This window comes from Scyliorhinus torazame, chromosome 4 (assembly GCF_047496885.1).
Source record: "Scyliorhinus torazame isolate Kashiwa2021f chromosome 4, sScyTor2.1, whole genome shotgun sequence".
Lineage (NCBI taxonomy): Eukaryota > Metazoa > Chordata > Chondrichthyes > Carcharhiniformes > Scyliorhinidae > Scyliorhinus > Scyliorhinus torazame.
The window spans coordinates 142,841,655-142,864,365 of NC_092710.1; the positions used below are offsets into that span (position 1 = coordinate 142,841,655).

The following is a 22,711-nucleotide window of genomic DNA, read 5'->3' on the forward strand; positions in this document are numbered from 1 at the left end:
CGAGGGGTCAGCCAGACCCAAAATTTCAAGAATTTTGAATGAGCGAAAGAGAAAGGAAGAGCAGGTTTCAATGGAAACGAGAAGAGAGGAACTTTAAAAGGGAAATGGAGAAAGAAATTCCTTTAGTAAAAATAAGCTTACAGAGTAGCTTGAAGACAGGGAAGTAGTGGTAGATACGGGAGAAACCATTTCCATTCCAGGCATTCAATTCATTCTAGGGAATGATATTACAGGATCCTGGATGGTAGTGATGCCTACTGTAGTTGAACAGCCTATAGATAACCCAACCACAGAGAAAGTAAATACAGTCCCCCCCACCCCCCAGGTGTATTTCCAGATTGTTTGGTGATTCAATCAGAGGTTCATAAGTTAAGACAAAAGAGGGAGGAGCTGCGTGTGAGATCAGGTTATCTGATACCATTTTTAGCAAGCTAAATGACAATAAGACAGGAAGAGAGAATGAGGCAAACGTATTCAATTTAAAGAGGTTGATTGAATTGCAGCAGAGTGAGTTGAAAGTAAAACATTTAAAGACAACCCAGGAGGGAATACAAACTAGGGCTGATACGAAGGCCCAGACTTTACAACCGAAGAGAGTGCTCATGTTGTTAACTGTATCAGGCAAACCCCTGAAAGCTAGATTCGGTGAACCCTACCACAATGAAAGAAAATTGAGTGGGGTAAATTATCTGGTTTGCACCCCAGATAGATGTAAATCACACAGAGTATGTCATGTCAAAGAAGTATTGGGTTAGAGTAGATGAGAACAACAGGAAGCATTGTTAGTAATGAAGCAAGCGAAGACGAGGGGTTAAATTCTGACTGTGGCTTCCCGATAATTCATTTGGGCAATGAGGACGTACTGGACTAGTTGAACCAGTGGTTAAGTCACCTCCCAGATAAGAGCCGGAGCAAACTGACAGAATTACTGCAGACCTGTAAATGTATTTTCAGAAATAAACCAGGTAGAATGGGGTCAATGCATGCCCTGGATATGGGGATGCGATTCCAATCAAACAACACCCATACAGGTTAAATCCAGCTAAGTTATCGCAGGTGTGGAAGGAAATTGAGTATATGCTCAGGACTGATCTTATTGAATTGTATTACCCTGTCGTCACGATGCCCAAACCGGATGGAACCCAGAGACTGTGCGTGGACTACAGGCGGTTGAATGCCATAGCCCAGAGGGATTCATTTTCTATTCCGCATGTGGGAAGATTGCATCGAAATCATTGGATGGTGACAATTCATCACCAACATAAACTTGCTAAAGGACTATTGGCAACTACCTCTGACTGAGAGGGCAGAGGAGATCACTGTTTGTGTGATGCCATCAATCCAAAGGTAAGGAGTTTGGGAGGTAGAACAGCCCTACAACTGTTAAAGGCCCACACACAGAATGATTCAAGGATGGAGCCACTGTGCCGTATAAAGTAGTGACTTAGTGGTGTTCAGCCAGATTTGGGAAGAGCATCTGCACAACCTAAGGGAACTGTTTGACCGCTTAGAGGAAGACATTCTTGTGAGGAACTGAGCAAAAAGCAAATTTGCTAAGGCCCATAATTTCATATTTGTAACAAATAGTAGGGCATGGTCAAATGGCACCATGAGATGCAAAACACAGATCATGTGGGACTTCCTGAAGCCCACCACTCAGAAAAGAGACTTAGGCCTGGTACTGCCATTGCAACATTGTGAGACTTGTATTGCCAGAAACCCAGTAGAGACAATCAAATATACGGACCACAACCCTTTGTACATTTCTGGAGAGATTTCAAGATTGGAACACCTAGTTATTCTGATGAAGATTGCTATTGAAACCATGTAACTTTTTTAAAAAATCTGCCTTGAGACAGCAGTAGATTGTATTCAAATGCTCCATTGATACGTATCTCTCCCAATAACAAGATTAGATGGCTGTTTAGATAAAAATCAGGTGTGAAAAGCTTATGAGGAAAAACAGTTTAGAGAGTTTGGGAAGGTCCATGAGGCATACATATGTTGATGCATAGTTAAAGAAGTTGATACGGATAGACAGCCAAATACACAGAAGACATAATCAAGGCAGAACAAAGGTATAATGGTCCGGACAATCAGAAGCCAGAGGAGGCAGTTAATATCTAGCAGTCTCAGAAGGCCAGTTTACCGCCACCAAGCTTGAATGCTAGTTTTCCATCTATCATCCTAGAGGCAAAATTTATAGGAAACAAGCTGCTGAGTCTCGAGCCAAGGCAGTGCAAATAACTTTCATAACGGTATTTTTAAATCTATTGCTGGAACAGAAAAGGACGATTTCCAGACTTAAGTATCATCCCTATATTGTGCAGGAACAATAAGCTGGTTATTTAATTTGGATGTTATTTGGGGAAACGGGGAAGTCTTACAGAATTCAGATATCATAAATATATTTTGAAACAAAGGGTACATTATATGGTGTGTGTGTTGCATGAGAACAGAGTAATCCTGTTTGCCTGTATTTGTCTTTACTTTAATAAATAGTCTTTAATAATTGTTACACAATGACTGGGCTGTCTATTTTCACTGGGGCTTTGCTTGCCTCCTCACACCAAATCAAAATAAAACTATACACTCCATGAACCAAGTTGTGAAACACTTACAGTTAACATCAATGTGCTTCGTAACAACATTTTGAAGAAATAAATCTGTTACAAGTATAATTGTTCCAACCGACGTCTACGTTATTTCTTACGCGCCAGATCTTTCTCGTATTTTCCTTAAATGTCTGCAGGCAGTGGCGCAGTGGAATTTCACTGGACTAGTAATTCAGGGACCCAGGGTGATGCTCTGGGGATCTTGGTTTGAATCCCACTATGGCAGATGGTGAAATTTGAATTGAATAAAAAGTATCTGGAGCTAAACGTCTAATGATGACCATGAAACCATTGTGAATTGCTGTAAAAACCCACGTGGTTCGTTAACGCCCTTAAGGGGAGGAAATCTGGTCTGGCTAACATGTGACTCCAGATCCACAGCTATGTGGTTGACTGAAATGGCCTAGCAAGCCACCCAGCTAGAAGGTAGTCAGGGATGCCTACATCCAATGAATGAATTAAAAGCTTATTTTTTTCATGGGGTCAAGGGAGAGGAATCAAATACAATTTTAAGAATTGTAAACCAAAGCAAAAGGCCTTGGCTCAAAATTGCGCTTCAAAGAAACCAACCATTAAAGACGGCATTTTAAATGTTATGTGGGTGGTTTCTGTGCTAGTTGCAAATGAAGTAATATCTGATAAAATGATCAACGGAAAGAGGAAACATAGTGCAGAGGAGTGAATTGATTTGTAATTAATATCTTATTTATTACTTTATTGCTATATACAGAGCCAAAAGTGACCGTGTGTACCAACAGTATGAACTCAGAGTATTTTGCATTACATGTCCCATGTCCCCCCTTCTATTTGCATTGACTACATGTGACAGTTGAGGAGTATTCTATCTAAGATCTTCCCGATTAGTCGAGGTTGTAAGCTACCAGACAAGGTCTTGTGAACATCTAAAGTAAGGCTCGCTATTTGGGAGTGCTAATTATAGTATCCACAATGTACCTTGCTTTCACGACCTTCAGTGTAAAGGATAGACTGTGACCTAGATTGCTATCTTTTCCTTAACTTCAACTAAATATTTCTAATTCTTGAGAGCAATTCATGGGTAAGTGACCCTTCAGATAGCCTCAAAGGGTGAGAATATGATGAGCCTTAGTTAAATGTCACTCTTATTTATTAAAATAGACACGGATCTGTATGGTAAAATATATACACAATTTATTTAAAGAAAAAAGGTAATACAAGTATTTTTGATAAATGATACAATTTGACAAATACAAGATATATTATGAGTTAGTCTGTGACCTCCCTAACTACATATTTGCTTAAGCTATAAACATATCATACTTACATCGACTAGTAGCCTCGGAATTCGATACTCAATCAATGAGCAGAACTCTACGAGATAGCAGCTTGGCCAAATAAACACCAGCAAGCTCCTGAACAGCTCTTCAAGCGAAACTCTAACTTTCGCAGCCTGTTTGGAAATACGCCATTGGCGTATTTTTTGGGCATCCAATTGCCATGGACCAAATCCAATTTCGTGACTTACTTCGTCACAGACCATTTTCAGCGTAAGGTTGGAAAATTTAGCTCCCGTGTGCTCATAGGCCGGGGGGCATGGGGGTTGGTTGTGTCCCCATCCATGACAGAGGGAGAATTCCTTGAATCCTTTCTTAAATTGATCAATTAATCTGTTCTCATCTCGGGCGTTCTTGGCATAGAGGATATTTTCGCATTCTGAAAGGACTGAAAATATTTCTTGGAAGTTTTGGGTATCAGCTTGTATTATTACTTTATGGACGTCTTCTTGTCCTCTAAGGGACACTATCCTTTCCAGGCAGACCATCCATCTACCATCATCTGGGTAGATCATACGGAAGGTGTCTGTCTGTAGGAGTTCTGCTAGTGTCATGGTATTTGGGGAGTTATGCCTGGTTTGGATGCAGTTGGCATATCCTTCTGCCCAGAGTGTACATATTGGATTGAATGGGGTGTGCTGACCTGTTTCTTTTTCCATGGTCAGTATTTTGAGGGCTTGTTCAGGGGTACATCCTATTTGAGGTGCTATTTTATAAGAAGCTAATTTCAGGATTATCTTTTCTGCCAGCCTAGAGTCGGCTTCATAGTTGTCAGGCGCTTGGGAATCTGAGATTATTGGGTCAGAGGACCTTGAGTCATAGCTAAAACTAATTTCTATTTCCATATTAAATTCCCATGCTTGGATCAAACAGTGCAGACAAATGGGAGAGTACTTCCAGTAAATATTCTGGTTGGAACAGGTTGCACACTGGAATTGTGTAAGGTACCTTTGCTTCACGGGATGATTGTGGGCAAAGATAGGCATTCCTGTGTTTAGATTACAATGGCTAGTATGGGCTTTCAGGAAGTCCTTGCTCTTGAGTCCTTGCAAAAGGGTTTATTTTGGTCGCTCTGGGATGTAAGGGCAAGTATAGGAATGAGAAGGCAAATGCCACAATATATCCTCCTTTAATAATATCAAAGTTCTTTGTTCATAGCAGTACGGTAGCATTGTGGATAGCACAATTGCTTCACAGCTCCAGGGTCCCAGATTCGAGTCAAGCTTGGGTCACTGTCTGTGCGGAGTCTGCACATCCTCCCCGTGTGTGCGTGGGTTTCCTCCAGGTGCTCCGGTTTCCTCCCGCAGCCCAAAGATGTGCAGGTTAGGGGATTGGCCATCGTAAATTGCCCTTAGTGTCCAAAATTGCCCTTAGTGTTGGATGGGGTTACTGGGTTATGGGGATAGGGTGGAGGTGTTGACCTTGTGGTAGGGTGCTCTTTCCGAGCACCGGTGCACACTCGATGGGCCGAATGGCCTCCTTCTGCACTGTAAATTCTATGATAAGGCAATGGAGAATACAAGATTGAGAAAGTGTTAGGTCAATACTATATATTGGGAAATTGGGAAAGTGTTACAGAAAGGTGAGGCAGACTGGGGGGACATAATCTGCAAGTCATAATGCACAAGTTGTTGGTCATATCCTCCTCTTGGCCACCTAGGCTGCTGAGTAGACCGGTGGAAATACTAGTGTCCAAGTAACCAAAAATGGGGAGTGGAAGATTTTTAGTCAGAGAGAGACACATCGAAGTTACGGTCGAACGTATTGATATAAGAACATAAAAACATAAGAACTAGGAGCAGGAACAAAGAACAAAGAACAAAGAAATGTACAGCACAGGAACAGGCCCTTCGGCCCTCCAAGCCCGTGCCGACCATGCTGCCCGACTAAACTACAATCTTCTACACTTCCTGGGTCCGTATCCCTCTGTTCCCATCCTATTCATATATTTGTCAAGATGCCCCTTAAATGTCCCTATCGTCCCTGCTTCCACTACCTCCTCCGGTAGCGAGTTCCAGGCACCCACTACCCTCTGCGTAAAAAACTTGCCTCGTACATCTACTCTAAACCTTGCCCCTCTCACCTTAAACCTATGCCCCCTAGTAATTGACCCCTCTACCCTGGGGAAAAGCCTCTGACTATCCACTCTGTCTATGCCCCTCATAATTTTATATACCTCTATCAGGTCTCCCCTCAACCTCCTTCGTTCCAGTGAGAACAAACCGAGTTTATTCAATCGCTCCTCATAGCTAATGCCCTCCATACCAGGCAACATTCTGGTACATCTCTTCTGCACCCTCTCTAAAGCCTCCACATCCTTCTGGTAGTGTGGCGACCAGAATTGAACACTATACTCTAAGTGTGGCCTAACTAAGGTTCTATACAGCTGCAACATGACTTGCCAATTCTTAGACTCAATGCCCCGGCCAATGAAGGCAAGCATGCCATATGCCTTCTTGACTACCTTCTCCACCTGTGTTGCCTCTTTCAATGACCTGTGGACCTGTACTCCTAGATCTCTTTGACTTTCAATACTCTTGAGGGTTCTACCATTCACTGTATATTCCCTACCTGCATTAGACCTTCCAAAATGCATTACCTCACATTTGTCCGGATTAAACTCCATCTGCCATCTCTCCGCCCAAGTCTCCAGACAATCTAAACCCTGCTGTATTCTCCGACAGTCCTCATCGCTATCCGCAATTCCACCAACCTTTGTGTCGTCTGCAAACTTACTAATCAGACCAGTTACATTTTCCTCCAAATCATTTATATATACTACAAAGAGCAAAGGTCCCAGCACTGATCCCTGTGGAACACCACTGGTCACAGCCCTCCAATTAGAAAAGCATCCCTCCATTGCTACTCTCTGCCTTCTATGGCCTAGCCAGTTCTGTATCCACCTTGCCAGCTCACCCCTGATCCCGTGTGACTTCACCTTTTGTACTAGTCTACCATGAGGGACCTTGTCAAAGGCCTTACTGAAGTCCATATAGACAACATCTACTGCCCTACCTGCATCAATCATCTTAGTGACCTCCTCGAAAAACTCTATCAAGTTAGTGAGACACGACCTCCCCTTCACAAAACCGTGCTGCCTCTCACTAATACGTCCATTTGCTTCCAAATGGGAGTAGATCCTGTCTCGAAGAATTCTCTCCAGTAATTTCCCTACCACTGAAGTAAGGCTCACCGGCCTGTAGTTCCCGGGATTATCCTTGCTACCCTTCTTAAACAAAGGATCAACATTGGCTATTCTCCAGTCCTCCGGGACATCCCCTGAAGACAGCGAGGATCCAAAGATTTCTGTCAAGGCCTCAGCAATTTCTTCTCCAGCCTCCTTCAGTATTCTGGGGTAGATCCCATCAGGCCCTGGGGACTTATCTACCTTAATATTTTTTAAGACACCCAACACCTCGTCTTTTTGGATCACAATGTGACCCAGGCTATCTACACCCCCTTCTCCAGACTCAACATCTACCAATTCCTTCTCTTTGGTGAATACTGATGCAAAGTATTCATTTAGTACCTCGCCCATTTCCTCTGGCTCCACACATAGATTCCCTTGCCTATCCTTCAGTGGGCCAACCCTTTCCCTGGCTACCCTCTTGCTTTTTATGTACGTGTAAAAAGCCTTGGGATTTTCCTTAACCCTATTTGCCAATGACTTTTCGTGACCCCTTCTAGCCCTCCTGACTCCTTGCTTAAGTTCCTTCCTACTTTCCTTATATTCCACGCAGGCTTCGTCTGTTCCCAGCCTTTTAGCCCTGACAAATGCCTCCTTTTTCTTTTTGACGAGGCCTACAATATCACTCGTCATCCAAGGTTCCCGAAAATTGCCGTATTTATCTTTCTTCCTCACAGGAACATGCCGGTCCTGTATTCCTTTCAACTGCCACTTGAAAGCCTCCCACATGTCAGATGTTGATTTGCCCTCAAATATCCGCCCCCAATCTATGTTCTTCAGTTCCCGCCTAATATTGTTATAATTAGCCTTCCCCCAATTTAGCACATTCATCCTCGGACCACTCTTATCCTTGTCCACCAGTACTTTAAAACTTACTGAATTGTGGTCACTGTTACCGAAATGCTCCCCTACTGAAACATCTACCACCTGGCCGGGCTCATTCCCCAATACCAGGTCCAGTACCGCCCCTTCCCTAGTTGGACTGTCTACATATTGTTTTAAGAAGCCCTCCTGGATGCTCCTTACAAACTCCGCCCCGTCTAAGCCCCTGGCACTAAGTGAGTCCCAGTCAATATTGGGGAAGTTGAAGTCTCCCATCACCACAACCCTGTTGTTTTTACTCTTTTCCAAAATCAGTCTACCTATCTGCTCCTCTATCTCCCGCTGGCTGTTGGGAGGCCTGTAGTATACCCCCAACATTGTGACTGCACCCTTCTTATTCCTGATCTCTACCCATATAGCCTCACTGCCCTCTGAGGTGTCCTCTCGCAGTACAGCTGTGATTTTCTCCCGAACAAGTAGCGCAACTCCACCTCCCCTTTTACATCCCCCTCTATCCCGCCTGAAACATCTAAATCCTGGAACGTTTAGCTGCCAATCCTGCCCTTCCCTCAACCAGGTCTCTGTAATGGCAACAACATCATAGTTCCAAGTACTAATCCAAGCTCTAAGTTCATCTGCCTTACCCGTAATGCTCCTTGCATTAAAACATATGCACTTCAGGCCACCAGACCCGCTGTGTTCAGCAACTTCTCCCCGTCTGCTTTGCCTCAGAGCCACACTGTCCCTATTCCCTAGTTCTCCCTCAATGCTCTCACCTTCTGACCTATTGCTCCCGTGCCCACCCCCCTGCCATACTAGTTTAAACCCTCCCGTGTGACACTAGCAAACCTCGCGGCCAGGATATTTATGCCTCTCCGGTTTAGATGCAACCCGTCCTTCTTATACAGGTCACATCTGCCCCGGAAGAGCTCCCAGTGGTCCAGATAATGGAAACCCTCCCTCCTACACCAGCTGTTTAGCCACGTGTTTATCTGCTCTATCTTCCTATTTCTAGCCTCACTGGCACGTGGCACAGGGAGTAATCCCGAGATTACAACCCTCGAGGTCCTGTCTTTTAACTTTCTGCCTAGCTCGCTGAACTCCTGCTGCAGGACCTCATGCCCCTTCCTGCCTCTGTCGTTAGTACCAATATGTACAACGACCTCTGCCCGTTCGGAGACATCCTGGACCCTGGCACCGGGGAGGCAACATACCATCCTGGAGTCTCTTTCACGTCCACAGAAGCGCCTATCTGTGCCCCTGACTATAGAGTCCCCTATTACTATTACTCTTCTGCGCTTTGACCCTCCCTTCTGAACATCAGAGCCAGCCGTGGTGCCACTGCTCTGGCTGCTGCTGTTTTCCCCTGATAGGCTATCCCCCCTACAGTATCCAAAGGGGTATATCTGTTCGAGAGGGGGACAACCACAGGGGATTCCTGCACTGACTGCCTGCCCTTTCTGATGGTCACCCATTTCTCTGCCTGCACCTTGGGTGTGACCACATTTACATAACTGCGATCTATGACGCTTTCCGCCACCTGCATGCTCCTAAGTGCATCCAATTGCTGCTCCAACCGAACCATGCGGTCTGTGAGGAGCTCCAGTTGGGTGCACTTTCTGCAAAGTGCCATCTGACACAGTGGAGTAGGCCATCTGGCCCCTCGAGCCTGCTCCACCATTCAATGAGATCATGGCTGATCTTTTGTGGACTCAGCTCCACTTTCCGTCCCGAACACCATAACCCTTAATCCCTTTATTCTTCAAAAAACTATCTGTCTTTATCTTAAAAACATTTAATGAAGGAGCCTCTACTGCTTCACTGGTCAAGGAATTCCATAGATTCACAACCCTTTGGGTGAAGAAGTTCCTCCTAAACGCAGTCCTAAATCTACTTCCCCTTATTTTGAGGCTTTGCCCCCTAGTTCTGCTTTCACCCGCCAGTGGAAACAACCTGCCCGCATCTATCCTATCTGTTCCCTTCATAATCTTATATGTTTCTATAAGATCCCCCCTCATACTTCTAAATTCCAATGAGTACAGTCCCAGTCTACTCAACCTCTCCTCGTAATCCACTTGGATCTCCAATGCCGACATCCACCTCTGTGACTACCCGTTCTCCAACTCCACCGACCAGGCCCATCACCCTCTGCTGGCCTGGGGGGGGGGTTGCCCATCCTCTCCCAGCACTGCTTGCTGGAGCCGCATGGGGGCAGGGGGGGAAGGCGGTTGATGGCTTGTGCATTGTCTGGGATGGGGGTGGTGCAAGGAGCTGGTGACTAACCCTGGCGGTGGGTCCCACGGCGCTCATGGCCTCTGACATCTGCGCCCACACCCAGCTGACGTTGGCAGCCTCCTTCTCACCATGGAGAACAGGGTGTCCCCCCTCTCCTCCAAGGCATCCAGCAGTGTCTCCACCTCCGCATCAGTAAACCTTGGTGCTGCTCTTTGGGGTGACATCATTGTGGCTGGAATGATGCATGGTGAGTGGAGTGATTTTATGCTGCTGCAGCTTGTCAGGTTCTTGAGTGCCAATCCCGACCCCAATGTTTCACACGCCGGCGTGCATTGGAGTTACACTAGTTCCACGTGGCGCTGGTCCTGTCCCATTAGCTTGTCCTGAATGGCTCCGGGACCGGCGCCTCCATTGGGTCTGCAGAACATCCGCGATTCAGTCCTGGCATCAGCAGGAATCCCTTTTTAAAAAATAGATTTAGAGTACCTTGTTCTTTTTTTTTCCAATTAAGGGGCAATTTAGCTTGGACAACTCACCTACCCAGCACAACTTTTTGGGTTGTGGGGGTGAGACCCACACAGACACGGAGAATACATAAATTCCACACAGACAGTGACCCGGGACTGGGCTCGAACCTAGGTCCTTGGCGCCGTGAGGCAGCAATGCTAACCACTGCGCTACCGTGCCACCCTTTCTAACAGAGAATCCCGCCCTATATTTTTATTTGGGTTCCTTGAATGCTAAGCAGGGAGTAAGTGTGGACTTTTAGTGATTCTGTGTGTTTTCTGTGAAGTCTGGATAGATTTTCCTTTAAAGTGCCCATAACATTTTAGCATGAGAAAAAAATATGGGTTACGCACTTATATGTGCAGTAGCCATTGTTTTTTTCATTGAACATTAGACTCCATGTACCACAGGTAAATAACGACCGATTTAGGAGAATTAGAAGAACGGCAACCTATAAGACTTTTCATCCAATACAAGCAAACATCCTTACTTTGCTATCTTTGGAGCTATTAGGCAGACAAAAATGTACACAAATTTCCACATATTTGTATTTTTAGGCATTTTATAATGGTGTAATATCAATATTAGCTTTGCAGGGTTATAGAAATTCCCCTGTCAGGGATACTGAAATAACCTTGAGCGTGTATTTTAAACACAGAATTGTAAAACATTAACAACTGAATTAGACCAACAAACATCCTTTGTGGGAAAAGTGCTTTTGCATTACGTGACATTTTAGCTTTCATGTAAAGAGCATAGAAGCCATAAGTGGAAACCAGAATGGATTTTCAAGCAATAGGTCATGCCTCACTAATCTACTGGAATTCTTTGAGGAGGTAACTAAAATTAGAGGAGGAGTTAGCCAATGGGTTTAATATACATACACTCTCGGAAAGCATATAATGAGATTCTTTATCTCAGATAATTAAAGAAGGTAGTGAACTTTGAATTTAACAGCAAATTAGTCTGGGAGATTGCATGGACAATAGAATACAGAAGGTGACGAGTTAAACACTGCATGCGCTGAAAATCAAAATCAAAGGCAGAAAATGCTGTAACCACACAGCAGATTAATCAGCATCTGTAAGGAACAGGCAAATTGAGGTTTCAAGTTCAAACCTTTTTCACACAAAAGATAAGTTTATTTCATACTTAATATCATAGATTTGCAAATTGACGTGCAATAAAACTCCTTACCTGCGCTCCTGGTCGTCTGAAATTCTGCACTCGGAGCATGAAAGATATTAACCTTTGTCTTTTCTGTTGGTATCTGCTGTATTTTGGTCACAATTGGAGTAGATACTCACAATATGATCTCCAGCACAGGAATGCAAGTCTCAGAGAAAACCTACAGGCAATATAAAAATAAATATTTTCCACGTTGTAAGCATCGAGCATCAGCTTGACCAAGATGAATTAATTCTGTGCTAATTAATTTCCATAAAGAGGAAATAGATGAGTTTTGGTTACCTTGATGTTAGATTAACATTCTGCTACTTGTTTCCCCTATATGAGGTAATATTAGTACAAATAGTAATAATGAATACAGTACATTACTGCTAGTAATTTACAGGTTATCGCAAATAATGCTGTTCCACCACATCCATGTGATATCAAATGTAACTTTAATTAAATAATGCCAATCGGGTTAAACACAATTAAGACATCTATTTTGGTGCAGGTACATCATCTGGTTTGAACCCAGGTGATATGACTTTGCTTTCCAGCTGCTCACCAGTTTTGTATTAATAGCTAGACCGTACATTTTTCAGTTATGCCCAAGAAGTTGGTAAGTATATATTCTCACTGCAATATTAAAATTTAATTTGTGGGATTTTGGCGTCACTGGCTGGTCCATCCCTAATTGCCTTTGGACTGAATGGCTTGCTCGGCCATTTCAAGGGGCATTTAAGAATCAATAGGCAAGGACAACAGAAAGTCGATTTCGGCGGCGTGAGAGCAGCTGGCTGGTTAGTCAATTTCAGCGGGAGCATTGCGGAAGGAGATTGCTGGGAGGTAAGTCAACCTTTAAAAGCACTTCTCTTTGCAGGGGCAGGCCAGTCGATTTCGGTGGCGTGAGAGCAGCTGGTTAGTCAATTTCAGCGGGAGCATTGCGGAAGGAGGTTGCTGGGAGGTAAGTCAACCTTTAAAAGCACTTCTCTTTGCAGGGGCAGGCCAGTCGATTTCGGCGGCGTGAGAGCAGCTGGCTGGTTAGTCAATTTCAGCGGGAGCATTGCGGAAGGAGGTTGCTGGGAGGTAAGTCAACCTTTAAAAGCACTTCTCTTTGCAGGGGCAGGCCAGTCGATTTCGGTGGCGTGAGAGCAGCTGGTTAGTCAATTTCAGCGGGAGCATTGCGGAAGGAGGTTGCTGGGAGGTAAGTCAACCTTTAAAAGCACTTCTCTTTGCAGGGGCAGGCCAGTCGATTTCGGTGGCGTGAGAGCAGCTGGTTAGTCAATTTCAGCGGGAGCATTGCGGAAGGAGGTTGCTGGGAGGTAAGTCAACCTTTAAAAGCACTTCTCTTTGCAGGGGCAGGCCAGTCGATTTCGGCGGCGTGAGAGCAGCTGGTTAGTCAATTTCAGCGGGAGCATTGCGGAAGGAGGTTGCTGGGAGGTAAGTCAACCTTTAAAAGCACTTCTCTTTGCAGGGGCAGGCCAGTCGATTTCGGCGGGAGTGGAGCTGGCTGGTTAGTCAATTTCAGCAGGAGCTGAGAATTTTTCTTTTTTTTTTAAATTAGTTTTTTAGGCGGGATCAGGAAGTCGACCCGCGGACGTCTGGGAAGACCCTCACCAATAAATTCTGGTGGAGAGGAAACCCGAGACACTACACGTGTAGTGTCTCCCACCCGCCCTCCTCCTCTAACCTAATAATAAAACCCATTGGTCTGAGGTAAGTACCATATTTTTATTATATTATTATTTTTTATAAAAATTTAATTAGTTGTTAGCCAGATCTTGGTAGAAAGTGAGAGGAATGGCAGGGAAGGGAGTGCAATGTTCCTCCTGCAGGATGTTTGAGGTGAGGGATGCAGTTAGTGTCCCTGCTGATTTTACCTGCAGGAAGTGCTGCCATCTCCAGCTCCTCCAAGACCGAGTTAGGGAACTGGAGCTGGAGTTGGAAGAACTTCGGATCATTCGGGAGGCAGAAGGGGTCATAGATAGCAGCTTCAGGGAATTAGTTACACCAAAGATTGGAGATAGGTGGGTAACTGTAAGAGGGACTGGGAAAAAACAGTCAGTGCAGGGATCCCCTGCGGTCGTTCCCCTGAGAAACAAGTATACCGCTTTGGATACTTGTGGGGGGGATGACTTACCAGGGGTAAGCCATGGGGTGCGGGCCTCTGGCACGGAGTCTGTCCCTGTTGCTCAGAAGGGAAGGGGGGAGAGGAGCAGAGCATTAGTAATTGGGGACTCTATAGTCAGGGGCACAGATAGGAGATTTTGTGGGAGCGTGAGAGACTCACGTTTGGTATGTTGCCTCCCAGGTGCAAGGGTGCGTGATGTCTCGGATCGTGTTTTCCGGGTCCTTAGGGGGGAGGGGGAGCAGCCCCAAGTTGTGGTCCACATTGGCACCAACGACATAGGTAGGAAAGGGGACAAGGATGTCAGGCAGGCTTTCAGGGAGCTAGGATGGAAGCTCAGAACTAGAACAAACAGAGTTGTTATCTCTGGGTTGTTGCCCGTGCCACGTGATAGTGAGATGAGGAATAGGGAGAGAGAGCATTTAAACACGTGGCTACAGGGATGGTGCAGGTGGGAGGGTTTCAGATTTTTGGATAACTGGGGCTCTTTCTGGGGAAGGTGGGACCTCTACAGACAGGATGGTCTACATCTGAACCTGAGGGGCACAAATATCCTGGGGGGGAGATTTGTTAGTGCTCTTTGGGGGGGTTTAAACTAATGCAGCAGGGGCATGGGAACCTGGATTGTAGTTTTAGGGTAAGGGAGAATGAGAGTATAGAGGTCAGGAGCACAGATTTGACGTCGCAGGAGGGGGCCAGCGTTCAGGTAGGTGGTTTGAAGTGTGTCTACTTCAATGCCAGGAGTATACGAAACAAGGTAGGGGAACTGGCAGCGTGGGTTGGTACCTGGGACTTCGATGTTGTGGCCATTTCGGAGACATGGATAGAGCAGGGACAGGAATGGATGTTGCAGGTTCCGGGGTTTAGGTGTTTTAGTAAGCTCAGAGAAGGAGGCAAAAGAGGGGGAGGTGTGGCGCTGCTAGTCAAGAGCAGTATTACGGTGGCGGAGAGGATGCTAGATGGGGACTCTTCTTCCGAGGTAGTATTGGCTGAAGTTAGAAACAGGAAAGGAGAGGTCACCCTGTTGGGAGTTTTTTATAGGCCTCCTAATAGTTCTAGGGATGTAGAGGAAAGGATGGCGAAGATGATTCTGGATATGAGCGAAAGTAACAGGGTAGTTATTATGGGTGACTTTAACTTTCCAAATATTGACTGGAAAATATATAGTTCGAGTACAATAGATGGGTCGTTTTTTGTACAGTGTGTGCAGGAGGGTTTCCTGAAACAATATGTTGACAGGCCAACAAGAGGCGAGGCCACGTTGGATTTGGTTTTGGGTAATGAACCAGGCCAGGTGTTGGATTTGGAGGTAGGAGAGCACTTTGGGGAAAGTGACCACAATTCGGTGACGTTTACGTTAATGATGGAAAGGGATAAGTATACACCGCAGGGCAAGAGTTATAGCTGGGGGAAGGGCAATTATGATGCCATTAGACGTGACTTGGGGGGGATAAGGTGGAGAAGTAGGCTGCAAGTGTTGGGCACACTGGATAAGTGGGGCTTGTTCAAGGATCAGCTACTGCGTGTTCTTGATAAGTATGTACCGGTCAGACAGGGAGGAAGGCGTCGAGCGAGGGAACCGTGGTTTACCAAGGAAGTGGAATCTCTTGTTAAGAGGAAGAAGAAGGCCTATGTGAAGATGAAGTGTGAAGTTTCGGTTGGGGCGATGGATAGTTACAAGGTAGCGAGGAAGGATCTAAAGAGAGAGCTAAGACGAGCAAGGAGGGGACATGAGACGTATTTGGCAGGAAGGATCAAGGAAAACCCAAAAGCTTTCTATAGGTATGTCAGGAATAAGCGAATGACTAGGGAAAGAGTAGGACCAGTCAAGGACAGGGATGGGAAATTGTGTGTGGACTCTGAAGAGATAGGCGAGATACTAAATGAATATTTTTCGTCAGTATTCACTCAGGAAAAAGATAATGTTGTGGAGGAGAATGCTGAGCCCCAGGCTAATAGAATAGATGGCATTGAGGTACGTAGGGAAGAGGTGTTGGCAATTCTGGACAGGCTGAAAATAGATAAGTCCCCGGGACCTGATGGGATTTATCCTAGGATTCTATGGGAGGCCAGGGAAGAGATTGCTGGACCTTTGGCTTTGATTTTTATGTCATCATTGGCTACAGGAATAGTGCCAGAGGACTGGAGGACAGCAAATGTGGTCCCTTTGTTCAAAAAGGGGAGCAGAGACAACCCCGGCAACTATAGACCGGTGAGCCTCACGTCTGTAGTGGGTAAAGTCTTGGAGGGGATTATAAGGGACAAGATTTATAATCATCTAGATAGGAATAATATGATCAGGGATAGTCAGCATGGCTTTGTGAAGGGTAGGTCATGCCTCACAAACCTTATTGAGTTCTTTGAGAAGGTGACTGAACAGGTAGACGAGGGTAGAGCAGTTGATGTGGTGTATATGGATTTCAGCAAAGCGTTTGATAAGGTTCCCCACGGTAGGCTATTGCAAAAAATACGGAGGCTGGGGATTGAGGGTGATTTAGAGATGTGGATCAGAAATTGGCTAGCTGAAAGAAGACAGAGGGTGGTGGTTGATGGGAAATGTTCAGAATGGAGTACAGTCACAAGTGGAGTACCACAAGGATCTGTTCTGGGGCCGTTGCTGTTTGTCATTTTTATCAATGACCTAGAGGAAGGCGCAGAAGGGTGGGTGAGTAAATTTGCAGACGATACTAAAGTCGGTGGTGTTGTCGATAGTGAGGAAGGATGTAGCAGGTTACAGAGGGATATAGATAAGCTGCAGAGCTGGGCTGAGAGGTGGCAAATGGAGTTTAATGTAGAGAAGTGTGAGGTGATTCACTTTGGAAGGAATAACAGGAATGCGGAATATTTGGCTAATGGTAAAGTTCTTGAAAGTGTGGCTGAGCAGAGGGATCTAGGTGTCCATGTACATAGATCCCTGAAAGTTGCCACCCAGGTTGATAGGGTTGTGAAGAAGGCCTATGGAGTGTTGGCCTTTATTGGTAGAGGGATTGAGTTCCGAAGTCGGGAGGTCATGTTGCAGCTGTACAGAACTCTGGTCCGGCCGCATTTGGAGTATTGCGTACAGTTCTGGTCACCGCATTATAGGAAGGACGTGGAGGCTTTGGAGCGGGTGCAGAGGAGATTTACCAGGATGTTGCCTGGTATGGAGGGAAAATCTTATGAGGAAAGGCTGACGGACTTGAGGTTGTTTTCGTTGGAGAGAAGAAGGTTAAGAGGAGACTTAATAGAGGCATACAAAATGATCAGGGGGTTGGATAGGGTGGACAGTGAGAGCCTTCTCCCGCGGATGGATATGGCTGGCACGAGGGGACATAACTTTAAACTGAGGGGTAATCGATATAGGACAGAGGTCAGAGGTAGGTTCTTTACGCAAAGAGTAGTGAGGCCGTGGAATGCCCTACCTGCTACAGTAGTGAACTCGCCAACATTGAGGGCATTTAAAAGTTTATTGGATAAACATATGGATGATAATGGCATAGTGTAGGTTAGATGGCTTTTGTTTCGGTGCAACATCGTGGGCCGAAGGGCCTGTACTGCGCTGTATTGTTCTAAAAAAAAACCAGATAGATTTTTGTGACAATGGTTTCATGGTCATCACCAGATTTTGTTTTTTTAATAAATTTAGCGTACCCAATTTATTTTTTTTCCAATTAAGGGGCAATTTAGAATGGCCAATCCACCTATCCTGCACATCTTTAGGTGTGGGGGCAAAACCCATGCAAACATTGGGGGGGGGGGAATGTACAAACTCCACAGGGGCAGTGACTCCGTGGCAGGATCGAACCTGGGACCTCAGCGCCGTGAGGCAGCAGGGCTAACCCACTGCGCCACCATGCTGCTCATCACCAGGGGCAGGATTCTCCGACACCCCGCCGGGCCGGAGAATCGCCAGGGGGCGGCGTGAATCCCAACCCGCCGCTCCGAGGCCGGCTGCCGGATTCTCCGGTGCCGGTTTTCGGCAGGGGCGGTAATCGCGTCGCGCCGGTGGGGGGGCCATGGCAGTGGCCCCCCCGGCGATTCTCCGCTCTGCGATGGGCCGAGTGGCCGTCCGTTTTTGGCCAGTCCCGCCGGCGTAAATCAAACAAGGTCCTTACTGGCGGGACCTGTCTCTGCGGAGTCTTCGGGGGGCGCGGGGGATCTGGCCCCGGGGGGGCCCCCGCGATCGGGGCCCACCGATCTGCGGTCGGGTCTGTGTCGTGGGGGCACTATTTCCCTCCACGCCGGCGGCTGTAACGGCCCACCATGGTCGGTGCGGAAAAGAACCCCCCCCGGCGCATGCGCTGGGATCACGGCAGAACATGCTGGCGCTCCCAACAATGCGGCAACTCGCGGCTGAGGCCCCTCGGCGGCGGTTGGTGCAGCGCCAACCCCGCCGGCGCCAGCCTAGTCCCTGAAGGTGCGGAGGATTCCGAACCTTCCGGGTGGCCCGACACCGGAGTGGTTCATGCCACTCCTCGGTGCCGGTACTGCCCGCCCCGCCGGATAGCGGAGAATCCCGGCCCAGATTTTTAATTCCAACTTATATTTGATTGAAATGTCACCACCTACCATGGTGGGATTTGAACCCAGGTCCTCTAGCATTACCGCTGGTCTCTGGATTACTAGTCCAGTGACAATACCACTACACCAATACCTCCCTATTAAAATCTTGAATGAGTGGAATCAGTATTTGGAGTTTGTGCTGTTGCTGGGAGCTGGCATTTCCCATCTCTCTTCAGCAGTGTTCATTGGAATGTATCTCCATTTTGCCATCTACTTGAACTGGTATTTTCCCAAGACTCAGACGTATGAAAACTTTATTATTTACATCTACTTGTTTCAATCTTGGTGGGTCTTGGCTTTCCATCCATTTTGATTATTATTGAAAAAAGAACAGTGGTTGGCTGTGGTTTATCTCTGTAGATGTACGCATTACCAGAAAAGCTGGGCTGACTCAGAAACTGGGATTTTCAGGTCCCATGAGGTGGGTTTGCCGACGGGAGGGGAAAATATTGTGAAAAAGGCCAAAGTTGCATTTTCTATCAGTGTGAAAGCCTGCTGTGACCATCCCCGCCCCCTGCCAGTGGTGGGCAGCCCGTATGCTGGAATCATATTGACGTCAAATTATCCATCGGACTTCTGGAGGCCACCATGGAGTGAGTGGTCGCATATTTGGTAGCTCCCGCTCGTGGTGGACCTTTTGGGCCTTTTTCCCCGATTTACGGTGGATTTGATTGACAAAACAAGGGACTGGTGAAGTGGAGGAGAAGGATGCCCCACCAGTGTATGGATCCGTGGACTAGAAGTGGTCTGAAAAGAAGAGGACGTTGGTCGAAGATAGGAGTGGAGGCTGCGACACAGGAGAATGCGGCGGATGGTCAGGGATCGAAGCTGCTGGCCCAGTGGTCGACGCAGCAACTGGTGGATTTTCTCCATGAGACATTTGGTCAGCGGAGAAAGGAATATCTGGATCCGATTAAGGCGGGGATTGATCGTGTGGAGCAGAGACTGGAAACCCAGGGCCAGGCGATCCAAAAGATGGAAGAGGCGGTGGATGAGCACAATGACCAGCTAGCCGCGATGGAGGTGGAGATGGGGCTGATGAAGGACCACCAGAAGAGGCTGCAAGAAAAAGTGGAGGATCTGGAGAACAGATCGCGTAGACAGGCGTGAGGATCGTTGGCCTGACGGAGGGCAGCGACGGATCGGTTTTAACAAGGTGAAATGGGTCCTCTTTAAGAAGGGGGTGAAGTTTGGTATGCTGTACCCAGCACGCTTGTGGGTCACTTATGAGGGCCAGGAACTTTACTTCAGAATACCAGATGAGGCGATGAACTTTATCACGGACAGAGGACTGGCAGGGGATGGAGGAACATTGAATTTGGGGGGCAAGTAGTTGTTTTCTTGATCTGCTGTTAAACTTCTTTTTACTTCAGGTTTTGTATCTATTGTTTTGTACTAAGTTTGGGGCCATTGCTCTGTTTTGCTTATGGGTTAACTTTGTTCTTAGTGGGGGATGGTGGGTGGAATTTCCTTCTTTGTGTTTGTTGGGGACTGTAATGTTTGCATATGTATGTTCGAGCGGGGAAGGGAGATCAGTGGGGGTTAGGATGTTTACCGCCATGCACGAGGGCTACCAGGCTAGGTGGGTGGGCTCACTCACGGAAGCGCAGTGGGGGACGAGCAGGTGATAAGTTTGCTGAGGGGGGTTGGATTATTATTTTGTTATGGGAGGGAGGGGGGCATTGATCTGCTGACAGGTGAGGGACTGGTGCTTGGAGACAGTTTGGGGGCCGATGATGATGGGCGACCGAGGACGGGCCTGAAGTGGGGCGGAACGCAAGCTGGAGGCTGGCAAAAGAAGGGTTATCGTTGATCGTTAGGGGAGGGGGGTGTAGTGATCTTTACATGGATATATACATAAGGGGTTAATGGGAAATTGAAAGATCACTAGGGGGCAGCACTGGCGGGTATAAAAGCAGACGCAAGCGGCTCTCTGCCCCTCTTGGTGATTAGACTGTGACGGGAGCAGGAGCATAGAGCTAGCTCAGGGCTACTAGTGTGCTCAGACATAGCTACTGTATATAAACATTGTAACCTTTCTACTGGTATTGATCTTAAAGTAAGAACTCACGCAGTTGTTAAATTCTGTTACTCAATGAACCTTCCAATACCTCTGGACGACTTTGAACCTTCTTCATCAAGGTGCAGAAAGCCTCTGCCGCAACTGGATTGAGTAACGCATGTTACATACAGTAGTGCTACCAAACACACTACAGTATGGTAACAAAAGAGGGGGCGGGGGCGGCATCTACAGCACAAAATGCAGCCTTTTAATCGACAATTTCAGTCCATTAAAAAGACCACAGCTGAACAATAGGAGTAAAAAGACAACCTAAATTACAAAAACAATTGCACATTAAAAGTACATTGCCTGCCAGCAGTAAAACATTTCAATTTTTTGTTTCCAATTAAGGACCAATTTAGCGTGGCCCCCCGACCAGGCTAATCACATGGAACATGAGAGGGCTGAATGGGCCGGTCAAGAGGGCTCGCGTGTTCGCGCATCTGAAGAGTTTGAAGGCGGACGTGGCATTGCTACAGGAGACATACCTGATGGTTGTGGATCAGACTAGGCTGAGGAAGGGGTGCGTGGGGCAAGTTTTTCATTCGGGACTAGACCCTAAAACTAGGGGGGCTTGCGATTCTGATTAATAAGCGGGTGTCATTTGAAGTGGGGAGCATAGTGGCAGACCCGGGGATAGGTACGTTATGGTGAGTGGGAATCTGGAGGGGATGCCGATGGTATTAGGGAATATCTATGCACCAAACTGGGCGATGTGCAGTTTATGAGGCGGGTGTTAGGGAAGATTCCGGACCTGGACTCGCATAGGCTGATCATGGGGGTGGGGGGGAACTTTAATACGGTTATAGATCCGAGGTTGGATCAGTCGAGTTCGAGGACAGAGAGGCTGCTAGCGGCTGCAAAGGAACTAAAGGGGTTTATGGAACAGATGGGGGGGGGTAGATCCGTGGAGTTATGGAAGACCAAGATCGAAGGAGTTTTCATTTTTCTCCCATGTGCACAAAGTATACTCTCGGATCGACTTTTTCGTTCTGGATAAGGCTTTCCTGGCCGGGGTGGTAGACGCCGAATGCTCGGCAATTGTTGTGTCAGACCATGCCACACTGGGTGGATTTATGGTTGAGAAAGGAGGAGGGTCAGCACCCGCAATGGAGATTGGATGTAGGACTGTTAGGAGGTCTGTGGGCAGGTGAGGGAGGCCATACAGAACTATGTGGAGATAAATGACACAGGGGAGGTTTCGACAGCAACGGTATTGGAGGCACTGAAAGCAGTTGTTGGGGGGCGGGGGGGGGGGGGGGAGTTGATTTTGGTACAGGCTCGTAGGGAGAAGGTGGAGGGTGCAGAGATGGACAGGCTGGTTAGGGAGATTCTCCAGTGGACAGGCAAATTGCTGGCCAAGATTTTGGCCTGGAGAATAGTGGATTGTATTCCGGGGGTGATAGGGGAGGACCAGGCGTGATTTGTCAAAGGAAGGCTGTTAACAGCCAACGTTAGAAGGGTATTGAATGTTATCATGATGCCCTCCGAGGGTGGGGAGGTGGAGGTAGTGGTCGCTATGGACGCGGAGAAGACCTTTGATTGCGTGGAGTGGAAATATTTGTGGGAGGTCCTGGGGCAGTTTGGATTTGGGCAGGGCTTTGTGGACTGGGTCTGGTTGCTGTTGACCGGGCACTGGTGGCGAGTGTGCGGGCGAACCGAGTGAGCTCAGGCTAGTGAATGAGCTGGGGACAAGGCAGAGATGTCCACTCTCCCCACTGTTATTAGCCTTGGCTATAGAGCCACTAGCGATGGCGCTTAGAGCTTCAAAGGACTGGAAGGTGTTAGTCCGGGAGAGGGGGCGCCGGGGGGTGGGGGGGGGGGGGGGGGTGGGGGGGGGGGGGGGTGGGGTGGGGGGGGGGGGGGGGGGCGGTGGGGGGGGGGTGCTGGGGGGGGGGTTGCTGGGGGGGTGGTGGAGCACAGGGTTTCGTTATATGTGGACAACCCATCTGGGGGGGGAATGGGAGTGATTATGTGGATCCTAGGGGAATTTGGCTGGTTTTCGGAGTATAAATTGAACATGGGTAAGAGTGAGGTCATTGTGATGCAGGCGAGGGGGCAGGCGAGGAGGTTGGGGGTGTTGCCGTTTAAAGTGTTGGGAGGGAGTTTTCGATACTTGGGAATTCAGGT

The 22,711-nt window shown here is 47.2% G+C and overlaps 1 long non-coding RNA gene across 1 annotated transcript in view; it reads right to left on the reverse strand.

Annotated features, from left to right (window-relative positions):
• Positions 1-22,711, reverse strand: part of LOC140410517 (uncharacterized) — a 130,380-nt gene that overhangs the window by 44,651 nt on the left and 63,018 nt on the right. Inside the window, exon 2 of the long non-coding RNA XR_011940676.1 lies at positions 11,877-12,027. This is a non-coding gene — a long non-coding RNA (uncharacterized lncRNA). The remainder of the gene's footprint in view (positions 1-11,876; positions 12,028-22,711) is intronic.